General features: G+C 45.7%; 1 long non-coding RNA gene across 1 annotated transcript; it reads right to left on the bottom strand.

The window, feature by feature from the left end:
- Window positions 1–10,685: 10,685 nt before the first annotated feature.
- LOC140394911 (uncharacterized) lies at window positions 10,686–12,812 on the bottom strand. Its single transcript, XR_011936073.1, has 2 exons — window positions 11,924–12,812; window positions 10,686–11,021 (listed from the first exon to the last, which is right to left on the bottom strand). It is a non-coding gene; the product is annotated as an uncharacterized lncRNA (long non-coding RNA).
- Between the last annotated feature and the right edge of the window lie 1,354 nt (window positions 12,813–14,166).

Genomic DNA, 14,166 nt, shown 5'->3' with positions numbered 1-14,166 from the left:
GACGAGCCTCTCGATGCCCCAACAAGATTCCACCCGTGTCAGAAAATCAACAGGAAAGACTAAAGATATTGCACTGGTTTTGCACTGAGTGCTGAATTTGGTGCATGTGAGTGCTATAGTGAGAGTTTGGTGACTGAGGGAGTATAAGGCTTCATTTTTATCTAAAGTCTAGTCTTTCTTTTATTTAGTTAATTAACTTAAAAGTTGCTGTTTGGTTTAGAAGGTGAATTTTCAATCAGCTTTAAAAAAAAGCTTCTACTTGTAGGCACTTGCAGCTGGAGGTTGTTAATTAGTTAATTGGATTAGGCCAGTTTTCAGAGGCTAGATTCACAGTATAAAAGTTATCCCCTACAGTGCAGACTTTGTTTGCGCTGAGTGCTGAATTTGGTGCATTTGAGTGCTATAGTAAGAGTTTGTGACTGAGGGAGTTAGGTGAGGAGGGAGTAAGGTGTTCCTTTCATTTTGTTTCCTACATTTCCACAAAGAGTGAGAAGAGAGCCAGGATTTTACAGAGAGTGTAGCTGACTGGGAGCAGAATCGGAGGGCGGAGATCCAGTTGGTCCACAGGGCAGCTATATTCTTTAAGGTAAGAGGGGATGGAGGCTAGGCCAGTTGCATGCTCCTCCTGTAGGATGTGGGTGGTGAGGGATACCACCGGTGTCCCCACTGACTATACCTGCGGGAAGTGCACCCAACTCCAGCTCCTCAAAGACCATGTTAGGGAACTGGAGCTGAAGCTGGATGAACTTCAGATCATCCGGGAGGCAGAGGGGGTGATAGAGAAGAGTTACAGGGAGGTAACCACACCCAAGGTACAGGACAAGAGTAGCTGGGTTACAGTCGGGATAAAGAAAATGAACGGGCAGACACTGCAGGGATCCCTCGTGGCCGCTCCCCTTCAAAACAAGTATACGTTTTGGATGCTGTTGGGGGGGGGGGATGACCTACCGGGGGAAGGCCCTAGCGGCCAGGTCTCTGGCACTGAGTCTGGCTCTGGGGCTCAGAAGGGAAGGGGGAGAATAGAAAAGCAATAGTTGTAGGAGATTCAATGGTTAGGGGAATAGATAGGAGATTCTGTGGTCGCAAGCGAGACTCCCGGAAGGTATGTTGCCTCCCGGGTGCCAGGGCCAGGGATGTCTCGGATCGTGTCTTCAGGATCCTTGAGGGGGAGCAGCCAGAAGTCGTGGTGCACATTGGTACCAACGACATAGGTAGGAAAAGGGGTGTGGAGGTAATAAGGTAGGAAAAGGGGTGTGGAGGTAATAAATGAGTTTAGGGAGTTAGGCTGGAAGTTAAAAGCCAGGACAGACAGAGTTGTCATCTCTGGTTTGTTGCCGGTGCCACGTGATAGCGAGGCTAGGAATAGGGAGAGAGTGCAGCTGAACGCGTGGCTGTAGGAATGGTGTAGGAGGGAGGGCTTCAGGTATTTGGATAACTGGAGCGCATTCTGGGGAAGGTGGGACCTGTACAAGCAGGACGGGTTGCATCTGAACCAGAGGGGCACCAATATCCTGGGAGGGAGATTTTCTAGTACTCTTCGGGAGGGTTTAAACTAATTTGGCAGGGGAATGGGAACCGGATTTGTAATCCAGCAACTAAGGTAGCCGATATTCAGGATGCCGATATTCAGGATGCCAAAGCGTGTAATGAGGCAGTAGGGAAGGGAACACTGACAAAGGAGAGTACTTGCAGACACGGAGATGGGTTGAAGTGTGTATACTTCAACGCAAAAAGCATCAGGAATAAAGTGGGTGAACTTAAGGCATGGATCGGTACTTGGGACTACGATGTGTTGGCCATCACGGAAACTTGGATAGAAGAGGGGCAGAAATGGTTGTTGGAGGTCCCTGGTTATAGATGTTTCAATAAGATTAGGGAGGATGGTAAAAGAGGTGGATGGGGGGGCGGGGGGGGGGGGGGTGGCATTATTAATTAGAGATAGTATAACAGCTGCAGAAAGGTAGTTTGAGGTGTATCAGCCTACTGAGGTAGTACGGGTTGAAGTCAGTAATAGGAAAGGAGCAGTCACCTTGTTAGGAGTTTTCTATAGGCCCCCCAATAGTAGCAGAGATGTGGAGGAACAGATTGGGAAACAGATTTTGGAAAGGTGCAGAAGTCACAGGGTAGTAGTCATGGGTGACTTTAACTTCCCAAACATTGAGTGGAAACTCTTCAGATCAAATAGTTTGGATGGGGTGGTGTTTGTGCAGTGTGTCCAGGAAGCTTTTCTAACACAGTATGTAGATTGTCCGACCAGAGGAGGGGCAATATTGGATTTAGTACTGGGTAATGAACCAGGGCAAGTGATAGATTTGTTAGTGGGGGAGCATTTTGGAGATAGTGACCACAATTCTGTGACTTTCACTTTAGCAATGGAGAGGGGATAGGTGCGTGCAACAGAGCAAGGTTTACAATTGGGGGAAGGGTAAATACAATGTTGTCAAGACAAGAATTGAAGTGCATAAGTTGGGAACATAGGCTGTCAGGGAAGGACACAAGTGAAATGTGGAACTTGTTCAAGGAACAGGTACTACGTGTCCTTGATATGTATGTCCCTGTCAGGCAGGGAAGAGATGGTCGAGTGAGGGAACCATGGTTGACAAGAGAGGTTGAATGTCTTAAGAGGAAAAAGGAGACTTAAGTAAGGCTGAGGAAACAAGGTTCAGACAGGGCGTTGGAGGGATACAAGATAGCCAGGAGGGAACTGAAGAAAGGGATTAGGAGAGCTAAGAGAGGGCATGAGCAATCTTTGGCGGGTAGGATCAAGGAAAACCCCAAGGCCTTTTACACATATGTGAGAAATATGAGAATGACTAGAGCGAGGGTAGGTCCAATCAAGGACAGTAGCGGGAGATTGTGTATCGAGTCTGAAGAGATAGGAGAGGTCTTGAACGAGTACTTTTCTTCTGTATTTACAAATGAGAGGGGCCATATTGTTGGAGAGGACAGTGTGAAACAGACTGGTAAGCTCGAGGAAATACTTGTTAGGAAGGAAGATGTGTTGGGCATTTTGAAAAACTTGAGGATAGACAAGTCCCCCGGGCCTGACGGGATATACCCAAGGATTCTATGGGAAGCAAGAGATGAAATTGCAGAGCCGTTGGCAATGATCTTTTCGTCCTCACTGTCAACAGGGGTGGTACCAGGGGATTGGAGAGTGGCGAATGTCATGCCCCTGTTCAAAAAGGGAATAGGGATAACCCTGGGAATTACAGGCCAGTTAGTCTTACTTCGGTGGTAGGCAAAGTGAAATGAAATGAAATGAAGTCATGGAAAGGATACTGAAGGATAGGATTTCTGAGCATCTGGAAAGACACTGCTTGATTAGGGATAGTCAGCACGGATTTGTGAGGTGTAGGTCTTGCCTTACAAGTCTTATTGAATTCTTTGAGGAGGTGACCAAGCATGTGGATGAAGGTAAAGCAGTGGATGTAGTGTACGTGGATTTTAGTAAGGCATTTGATAAGGTTCCCCATGGTAGGCTTCTGCAGAGAGTAAGGAGGCATGGGATAGTGGGAAATTTGGCCAGTTGGATAACGAACTGGCTAACCGATAGAAGTCAGAGAGTGGTGGTGGATGCAAATATTTAGCCTGGATCCCAGTTACCAGTGGCATACCACAGGGATCAGTTCTGGGTCCTCTGCTGTTTGTGATTTTCATTAATCACTTGGATGAGGGAGTTGAAGGGTGGGCCAGTAAATTTGCAGACAATACGAAGATTGGTGGAGTTGTGGATAGTGAGGAGGGCTGTTGTCGGCTGCAAAGAGACATAGATAGGATGCAGAGCTGGGCTGAGAAGTGGCAGATGGAGTTTAACCCTGAAAAGTGTGAGGTTGTCCATTTTGGAAGGACAAATATGAATGCGGAATACAGGATTAACGGTAGAGTTCTTGGCAATGTGGAGGAGCAGAGAGATCTTGGGGTCTATGTTCATACATCTTTGAAAGTTGCCACTTAAGTGGATAGAGCTGTGAAGAATGCCTATGGTGTGCTAGCGTTCATTAACAGAGGGATTGAATTTAAGAGCCGCGAGGTGATGATGCAGCTGTACAAAACTTTGGTAAGGCCACATTTGGAGTACTGTGTACAGTTCTGGTCGCCTCATTTTAGGAAGGATGTGGAAGCTTTGGAAAAGGTGCAAAGGAGATTTACCAGAATGTTGCCTGGAATGGAGAGTAGGTCTTATGAGGAAAGGTTGAGGGTGCTAGGCCTTTTCTCATTAGAACGGAGAAGGATGAGGGGCGACTTGATAGAGGTTTATAAGATGATCAGGGGAATAGATAGACAGTCAGAGACTTTTTCCCCGGGTGGAACAAACCATTACAAGGGGACATAAATTTAAGGTGAATGGTGGAAGATATAGGGGGGATGTCAGAGGTAGGTTCTTTACCCAGAGAGTAGTGGGGGCATGGAATGCACTGCCTGTGGAAGTAGTTGAGTCGGAAACATTAGGGACCTTCAAGCAGCTATTGGATAGGTACATGGATTACGGTAAAATGATATAGTGTAGATTTATTTGTTCTTAAGGGCAGCACGGTAGCATTGTGGATAGCACAATTGCTTCACAGCTCCAGGGCCCCAGGTTTGATTCCGGCTTGGGTCACTGTCTGTGCGGAGTCTGCACATCCTCCCCGTGTGTGCGTGGGTTTCCTCCGGGTGCTCCTGTTTCCTCCCACAGTCCAAAGATGTGCAGGTTAGGTGGATTGGCCATGATAAATTGCCCTTAGTGTCCAAAATTGCCCTTAGTGCAGGGTGGCGGTGTTGACTTTGGGTAGGGTGCTCTTTCCAAGAGCCGGTGCAGACTCAATGGGCCGAATGGCCTCCTTCTGCACTGTAAATTCAATGATAATCTATGATTAATCTAGGACAAAGGTTCGGCACAACATCGTGGGCCGAACGGCCTGTTCTGTGCTGTATTTTTCTATGGTACGAAGTCTTACAACACCAGGTTAAAGTCCAACAGGTTTGTTTCGATGTCACTAGTTTTCGGAGCGCTGCTCCTTCCTCAGGTGAATGAAGAGGTCTGTTCCAGAAACACATATATAGACAAATTCAAAGATGCCAAACAATGCTTGGAATGCGAGCATTAGCAGGTGATTAAATCTTTACAGATCCAGAGATGGGGTAACCCCAGGTTAAAGAGGTGTGAATTGTACCAAGCCAGGACAGTTGGTAGGATTTCGCAGGCCAGATGGTGGGGGATGAATGTAATGCGACATGAATCCCAGGTCCCGGTTGAGGCCGCACTCATGTGTGCGGAACTTGGCTATAAGTTTCTGCTCGGCGATTCTGCGTTGTCGCGGGTCCTGAAGGCCGCCTTGGAGAACGCTTACCCGGTGATCAGAGGCTGAATGCCCTTGACTGCTGAAGTGTTCCCCAACTGGAAGGGAACATTCCTGCCTGGTGATTGTTGCGCGATGTCCGTTCATTCGTTGTCGCAGCGTCTGCATGGTCTCGCCAATGTACCACGCTTCGGGACATCCTTTCCTGCAGCGTATGAGGTAGACAACGTTGGCCGAGTCGCACGAGTATGTACCGCGTACCTGGTGGGTGGTGTTCTCACGTGTAATAGTGGTATCCATGTCGATGATCTGGCACGTCTTGCAGAGATTGCCATGACAGGGTTGTGTGGTGTCGTGGTCACTGTTCTGAAGACTGGGTAGTTTGCTGCAAACAATGGTTCGTTTGAGGTTGCGCGGTTGTTTGAAGGCAAGTAGTGGGGGTGTGGGGATGACCTTGGCAAGATGCTAATCGTCATCAATGACGTGTTGAAGGCTGTGAAGAAGATGACGTAGTTTCTCCGCTCCGGAGAAGTACTGGACGACGAAGGGTATTCTGTCGGTTGTGTCCCATGTTTGTCTTCTGAGGAGGTCGGTCCGGTTTTTCGCTGTGGCGCGTTGGAACTGTCGATCGATGAGTCGAGTGCCATATCCCGTTCGTACGAGGGCATCTTTCAACGTCTGTAGATGTCTGTTACGCTCCTCCTCGTCTGAGCAGATCCTGTGTATACGGAGCGCTGGTCCATAGGGGATGGCTTCTTTAATGTGTTTAGGGTGGAAGCTGGAGAAGTGGAGCATCATGAGGTTATCCGTAGGTTTGCGGTAAAGCGAAGTGCTGAGGTGACCGTCCTTGATGGAGACGAGTGTGTCCAAGAATGCAACTGATTTTGGAGAGTAGTCCATGGTGAGTCTGATGGTTGGATGGAACTTAATAATGTCATCGTGTAGTCGTTTCAGTGATTCTTTGCCGTGAGTCCAAAGGAAAAAAATGTCATTGATGTATCTGGTGTATAACATCGGTTGAAGGTCCTGTGCGGTGAGTAGGTCCTGTTCAAACTTGTGCATGAAGATGTTGGCGTATTGGGGTGCGAATTTGGTCCCCATGGCTGTTCCGTGCGTCTGGATGAAGAACTTGTTGTCGAAGGTGAAGACGTTGTGATCCAGAATGAAGCGGATGAGTTGCAGAATTGCGTCTGGAGATTGGCAGTTATCGGTGTTGAGTACTGAGGCTGTTGCAGCAATGCCGTCGAGCAGAAACTTATAGCCAAGTTCCGCACACGAGTGCGGCCTCAACCGGGACCTGGGATTCATGTCGCATTGCATTCATCCCCCACCATCTGGCCTGCAAAATCCTACCAACTGTCCTGGCTTGGTACAATTCACACCTCTTTTTCTATGTTCTATATTGGCTATTTCACCAGGAAAGGAGGTGGTTGTGAGGTGATCAAAGAGGTGAATGAGTCAGCAAATAATATTGAAAAGTTTGATCTGAATACTGCACTGCAGGAATAGAACAAGGGGATATAGGTAACTTTAAGATGATATCTTGAGGTTTGTCAAGAAGCAAGTGACCATTTAAGAAACAAGATCAGAGGATCATTTATTATAATGACCAACTGGTCGTCTTCATCCACAAGTACCTTACGTTCATCTGAACTATTTCCATGCAGGAGACTTTGGGCGCAATTCAGCGGCACCTTCGACCCGGTGTGGATTGGGATTCGCTGGGTGAATAGCAGGAGGGCAGAAATTGAGATTTGCGCCAGGCGTTAACCATTTTGCGATGCACCCGGCTTGCCCTCAATGGAGAGTTCAGTTATGCCCCAAAATGGTGAGAATGTCATTAACCCTCATTTTCATGCATTTAAATCTCAGTAACGAGATTGAAGTCGAATGCAGCGGCCTCCCGGGAATTACACGACTCCCCAGCAGAAAGTCACACAGGTGTTGTTTAGAACTCCTTTTCAAAAACGTGAAGCTGGCGCAATGGCTGCGGAGGGGAAGTTAGGAGGTGAGGAGCCATTTCCATTTGGCGGTATTCAACTCTCAAGGCACTGGAGCTGTTGCCCCAGTGCTCGGGGGGTTGGACTTGGTCAGGGCGGTTTGAAGCTTTCCAGGTCAGGGGTCGCCCCTGGGCTTGGGGGGGGGGGGGGTCTATGTGTCTGTGAGGTCTTCAAGCCATCTTTAAATATTGTGGAGACCCATAACAGAGGCAACCACAGTTGCTACCCGTCTGTCCCATCAAACGCTTCCAGGACAGAGCCCTGCTGTGGCTTATCTCCTGAAATTCAATTTCACTCCCTTTGACTGTGAGCAGCCTCTAGTTTCACAGCTGACGGCTTTTTCAAATCACGAATTAGCCTGCTTAGTGGTGAGAGCACTTCACGCTCCTAAACTCTCAAGTGCCTCCTTGGGCACAGGTCCAATGCCTCACAGGACGATTAGAGAACTGCATGTTCAGCAAACCTTGATACCTGAACAGTGAGCCTGTACTCTAGGAGCATCGGCACCAGAGAAGCAGCTGCCAACAATCAGACAGTAAAGAGCAGGGCTTCAGTAGGCAGAACTGAGGAGGGGTTATTGGGTTACAGGGGTAGGGTGGGAGTGAGGGCTTAAGTGGGTTGGTGCAGACTCGATGGAACGAATGGCCTCCTTCTGCACTGTACGTTCTATTTATCGCATATGTACAAAAATGTTTAATTGTACTGAAAGGCCCAAACACACCAAATATATTTCAAAATAATATAAGGGTTTTTTATGGATCTTCCATGGTCCTTCAGGACCTCACCCAAGTAAAGAATGTTGATCTACATAACTAAACAGTGAATGCAGCATCTGTTCAGTTGGACAAAGTTCTTTCCTCAGAGAGGAGCCACATAGCAGCCAGAACTATTGGTCACCCATCTAGAGTGAGGACTTTGGTTAACCTGCTCTTTCCCTTGGACAGGTTGTTGCCCTGACTCAGTCGAGTCATTATAAATCAAGGGTCAAAAACTTTCAACCCTCCGACCTTCATAATAATAATAATCTTTATTAGTGTCACAAGTAAGCTTACATTAACACTGCAATGAAGTTACTGTGAAAATTCCCTAGTCGCCACATTCCAGCGCCTGTTCGGGTACACAGAGGGAGAATTCAGAATGTCCAATTCACCTAACAGCACATCTTTTGGGACTTGTGGGAGGAAACTGGAGCACCCGGAGGAAACCCACGCCGACACGGGGAGAACGTGCAGACTCTGCACAGACAGTGACACAAGCCGGGAATCTAACCCGGGTCCCTGGCGCTGTGAAGCAACAATGTTAACCACTGTGCTACAATATGTCCATGTTGCCATCTGTTTCTCCCTTTTGGTCACCTGAAGACATCGGAAAAATCCATTGCACGCCCCTTGATTCTATAGTATTACCGGCTATCCTATAGCTGACATCTCCAGCTAATGTCCTCTATTGGACAAGCTGTAAAAGTGCAATATAGCAAGTCTATTGTGTATTCCTGGTGTCTGACAGACATCAGCTGAGCAGTAACCTTAGCGCCATCTGTTGGATCAATTGTAGACTGCAGTATAACGAGACTCATTACACACAGGGAGAGCTTTCATCAATGATACAATCAGTGCCATCTGCTGAAACAGATAGGATCAGTGTCATGTGAAGTAAAGTACTGTGTGGCTGGTAGCAGGTTTTGAATTGGGGCAATTACTAAAGTAGGTCAACCAAGGAGTGACAATGGTTCCACTCCGGCCGCAGAAGGATTGGCAGCAATATCAAAGGATGCTTTCATTTTCTATCTTCCTATAAACGTGATCCTGCAAAGTCTGTTGCTTTCGGGTCACTGGGGTTGAAATTCACACAGAGTCTATGATCACCAAAAGAAGTCAAAATGTTGTGACACCCAAGTACTCATGCATTTTTACTATCACTATGGGATTTGTGCACAGTGAATGTTGAGAGTAATCTGTGTTCAAACTTATTTTTACTGTTTTAATTGGAATAAAGGCAAACAGATCAAATTTAATGTCTTGAATGCATAATCTATGAAGGTTTAACTAAATATAGCATTCACTGGTATAGCGATTGGACAAATACCATTCACCCTGAGTCAGCCAATAATCAGCTATCTTTATCTTCCCTTCAGTCAATCATTTCACTTTCCATTAAACCCTTCCCTTCTTCATGGGCTTGCATTTATACAGCAACTTAACCACATCTCAAACATCCCAGTGAATTAAAGTCCAATCGTTGTCATGCAGACAAATGCCGTAGCCATTTTAATAATAATAATCTTCAGTCACAAGTAGGCTTATATTAACACTGCAATGAAGTTACTGTGAAAAGCCCCCAGTCGCAACATTCCGGCGCCTGTTCAGGTACACGGAGGGAGAATTCAGAATGTCCAAATTACCTAACAAGCATGTCTTTCAGGACTTGTGGGAGGAAACCCACGCAGACACAGGGAGAACGTGCAGACTTCGCACAGTGACCCAAGCCGGGAATCGAACCCATGTCCCTGGCACTGTGAAGCCAGGTGCTAACCACTATACTACCGTGCCACCCACATAATTATCAGAATATTATTATATGAATGTAATACTGTAACAACTTTATTATTGATATTATAGGATTCAGATTATGTAATGGATCAGGATTACTGCATTATGATCCTGTTTATTGAAGAAATAGGCTTTCTACAAAAGAAACCCTACCTTTCTACAGGCTTTTTTTGCAGCAGCAATCAGGCCTCCGAGAGCAATCCATTAGACCACGCCCACCAAAACAAAGAGGATTTAAAGAGTCCGAGGTCCACCTGAGCTGCATGGCAGCCATGTCTCCCAGCTGGTCACCACAAAATCTCCCATCTTGCGACCCATCATCTGGGAAGCCCTGCTTGAATGCCTCATTTGAAGGATAGCACTTCAGCCAATGCACCGCCTCCTCAAATGTTCTGAAGCCTTGGAAACGGGCTTGAATCCACCACCTTCGGATTCAGAGGCAAGATTGCTACCAACTGAGCCTTATCCTGCCATAAACTATGATTGCTGTTAATTCGTTAGACCATTGAAGTTACTTCAGCCCTTCAAAATATTGAATGCAATAATCGAGCTGTATTCCCTCTCTGGTTATTAACCAAGGTGGGCTTTTCCAACCCGTACCCAATTATAGTGAAGCCAGTGATGGCAACTCCGCCATGATTTGACCTGGCATCGCACATCGAACGTTCTGCTATGTATGATTCAGCATCACACCAAGCTGCTCATATGAGGTTAGTTAGTCACGACACCCAGGGTCAGTGCACGGTCAATTCCAGCGCCACTTGATGCGGAGTGGCAACTCAAGCGAAATTAATGTTATTTTAAAATATCCGAGGACCTTGGCTTGGCCCAATTAACCGCAGTCACCAGGTCTGTAACTTTATCACAAGTACATTTTTATTATGTACAGTATTATAATCAAACTAACAGAAAAATGTAACAATCTTTCCCAACCCCATCTACCCCACTCTTTACACACAAACACAGACAAACAACAGAGGGGAATGCGTAGTTGAAAGGTAAATAAAGATGAGTAAAGTAAAAGAATCATTGATAGAGCAGGATGAATTCCTGTTAGTGTCCAAGATTCAGCTTTCGATTCGGTACTTCTTACTTCTAGGCTTGAGAAGATGTTCTCTGGTAAGGTGGTCTGCTTTATCTGTAGATTCAGGATCATTTCAAGTTTATTGTTAAGATGTGCCAGGCACTCACTGGTGGGAGAGACAAGAAAGAAGAGAGGAGAGTGAAACCAATCGAACTGACTTCCTCCAAATCCGGTTCCCAAGATTCACCTGGTGCCAAGAGTCTGGCCTCTCCTCTCCAAACATAAAACCTGGGAACACAATGTCCTGACAAGCAGGCTGCGTCATCTGGAGTTCTCTGCTTAAAGGCACATTCTGATTATGGGTACACGGACCAAAAATAAATCGGAACAATGGAAATAACAGGAAGGACTCTTACAACGACTTCAAATAGTCAACTCAGTCCTGTAAGGTTCAAATTGTAATCTGCTGATCAAAGTTGCAATTTAAACTAATACTCGCTGATTCTAAACTCAATATTACTATTTTGAGGGGGTTTTGCAATCAGTCTCCTTCTGACCACAAATATCACACTTAACGTGGCCACATAACCCCTCTATTTAAAATAATTGAGGAAGCAATTTCTCCTCTGAGCAAACTAAAATAAAATGTTTCCATTTAAAATAATTTCCTGCCCCTGGTCATTCTTTTTACTCCCTTGGAGACAAACAGCATGCTTAAACATATAGGTACATTCCATCTCCACCCCACTAAGGGATTGAGGGGATGCAGTGTATTGTTGCTGGGCTATTAGTCCAGAGATCCAGGGTAATGTTTAGGGGAGCCAGGTTCAAACCCCACCCTGGCAGATGGTGAAATTAGGCAGATGGTGAAATTAGTATTAATTTTTAAAAATATATGGACTGTCTAATGATGACCATGAAACCATTGCCGGTCATTGTAAAAACCCATCTGGTTCACTAATGCCCGTTAAGGAAGGGAATCTGCCATCCTTACCTGGTCTGTCCACATTTGTAGTTAAAAGACAGCTGAAGCAATTGCTTCTTTTTATGAGCAACGTACACACAAACCTGTGACTTCTGTTTCTTGGCTCCCTTCCAGCTCTGTGAGATGGAAGTATCCACTGCTCTGAGAGCCAGCGCAAACTACAGCAGGTAACTTTGTTCTCCCTTTTTATTACGGGATGTCCCTCAATGGATTTCATAACACACCTACGCTTGGACAGACAACATCGCCTGAAATTCACATGCAAAAAATAAAAGTTGAATAATGCCGTAAGAGTCTGAATAAATAAATTAATCTTGTTCAATTAAAAAAAAATAGAAATTACATTAATACACAGATTTTTTTGCATATTTCACTCAACTATTTTTGAGGAAAAACCCATCTGGACAGTTCCTAAATATATCAACATGAAGGATGGAAAAATAAAAAATATGCAGCATAAGAAAATCTATCGATGTGAAAACCAGACATATTACTTCTGGAGGCAAATAGTTAGTAAAAACCTGCACCTGTTGTACCTCATTATTAGAATGATCACAAGGACATGCCACCATTAAACTGCAGTAGCCTGATTGTGAGGTGATGCATTCTGGTAGGGAGAACATGGACAGAGAATATAAAATAGGGATACAATTCTTGAGGTGCAGCAGCAGAGACCTGGGATCTGGGTGAAAAAGTACCTTCACCATATGGATTACGGTGGCTCAAGGTTGTGGCCTACCACCACCTTCTCCAGGAAAGGAGTGGACAATAAACACTGGCTTTGCAGTGATGGCCCCATCTCAGGAAGGAATGGCATGGTAGCACAGTGGTTAGCACTGTTGCTTCATAGCGCCAGGGTCCCGGGTTCGATTCCCGGCTTGGATCACTGTCTGTGCGGAGTCTGCATGCTCTCCCAGTGTCTGCGTGGGTTTCCTCCGGATGCTCCGGTTTCCTCCCACAAATCCCGAAAGACGTGCTTGCTGGGTGAATTGGACATTCGGAATTCTCCGTGTACCCGAACAGGCGCCAGAATGTGGCGACTTGGGGCTTTTCACAGTAACTTCATTGCAGTGTTAAGGTAAGCCTACTTGTGACACTAATATAGATTATTAAAAAATAAAACACATTTTGTTTCTACAGAGCAGTTTTTAAGGAAAATAAAGGAAATGGTAAAGGCATGATTATTCCAGATGCTGGTATGCAGAAAAAATGCACTGGTGAAAGATAGCAATGCCACCCCCCACCCCTCCCCAGCCACCCTTATACCAAATTCAATGACTCTTACTGGAAAACAGTTTCACAGGTACGATGCCCGAATGGCCACTTTTATTTTACAAACGAGCCTCGACAACAAGGGTCTGGAGTCTATATTACGGCGGAAAACATCACGGGCAAACTAGACCCATCAATCGACATACACGTTTTTCATAGAATTTACAGTGCAGAAGGAGGCCATTCGGCCCATCGAGTCCGCACCGGCTCTTGGAAAGAGCACCCTACCCAAGGTCAACACCGCCACCCTATCCCCATAACCCAGCAACCCCACCCAACACTAAGGGCAATTTTGGACACTAAGGGCAATTTATCATGGCCAATCCACCTAACCTGCAGATCTTTGGACTGTGGGAGGAAACCGGAGCACCCGGAGGAAACCCACGCACACACGGGGAGGATGTGCAGACTCCGCACAGACAGTGACCCAAGCTGGAATCGAACCTGGGATCCTGGAGCTGTGAAGCAATTGTGCTATCCACAATGCTACCGTGCTGCCCACAAGTTTTAAGCAACAGTCCTCAGAAAGCAAATGTTAATGGGTTTTTATTTTTCTCTTCCTCCATGGAGGTCAATTGTAGCACCTTCTACCTCTATCCTGTCTGCAATCAGATAACTCAGACTATACCAGGGCAAAATGTGTATGACTCAGTATCAAAGTCAACCAACAGTTACACAAGCCATTGAAAAAACCCTCCATCTGCTCTTCAAAATACAAAAGAACTTCCCATATATCATTTGAAAGTAATCATTGAGTTTTTATATCTGGAGCCTTTTCCTTTTGTCATGTCTTTTTGATTCCTAAATCAACGTCCACTATTTTAATCTCATCCTCCAGCAGATGACAAATGATCTATTGCTTCTAAATCCTTAGGCAATCTTCCATCTTTGACTGAACATTAATAAATTAAGATGTTTTTATAAATACTGAAGTATACCTCCTCCCATTCTGCAACTAGTCTACAATGGACTCGATTAATTTTGCTTCTTTCTTGAAGATCAAAATATTTTCTACCTTTCAGTGCTCGCTCGGATACACCAGCGTTTGGGGAAC

This window comes from Scyliorhinus torazame, chromosome 18 (assembly GCF_047496885.1).
Source record: "Scyliorhinus torazame isolate Kashiwa2021f chromosome 18, sScyTor2.1, whole genome shotgun sequence".
Taxonomy (NCBI): Eukaryota; Metazoa; Chordata; class Chondrichthyes; order Carcharhiniformes; family Scyliorhinidae; genus Scyliorhinus; species Scyliorhinus torazame.
Note: the sequence above shows the minus strand (reverse complement) of the source record. Positions and strands in the feature narration are given on the sequence as shown.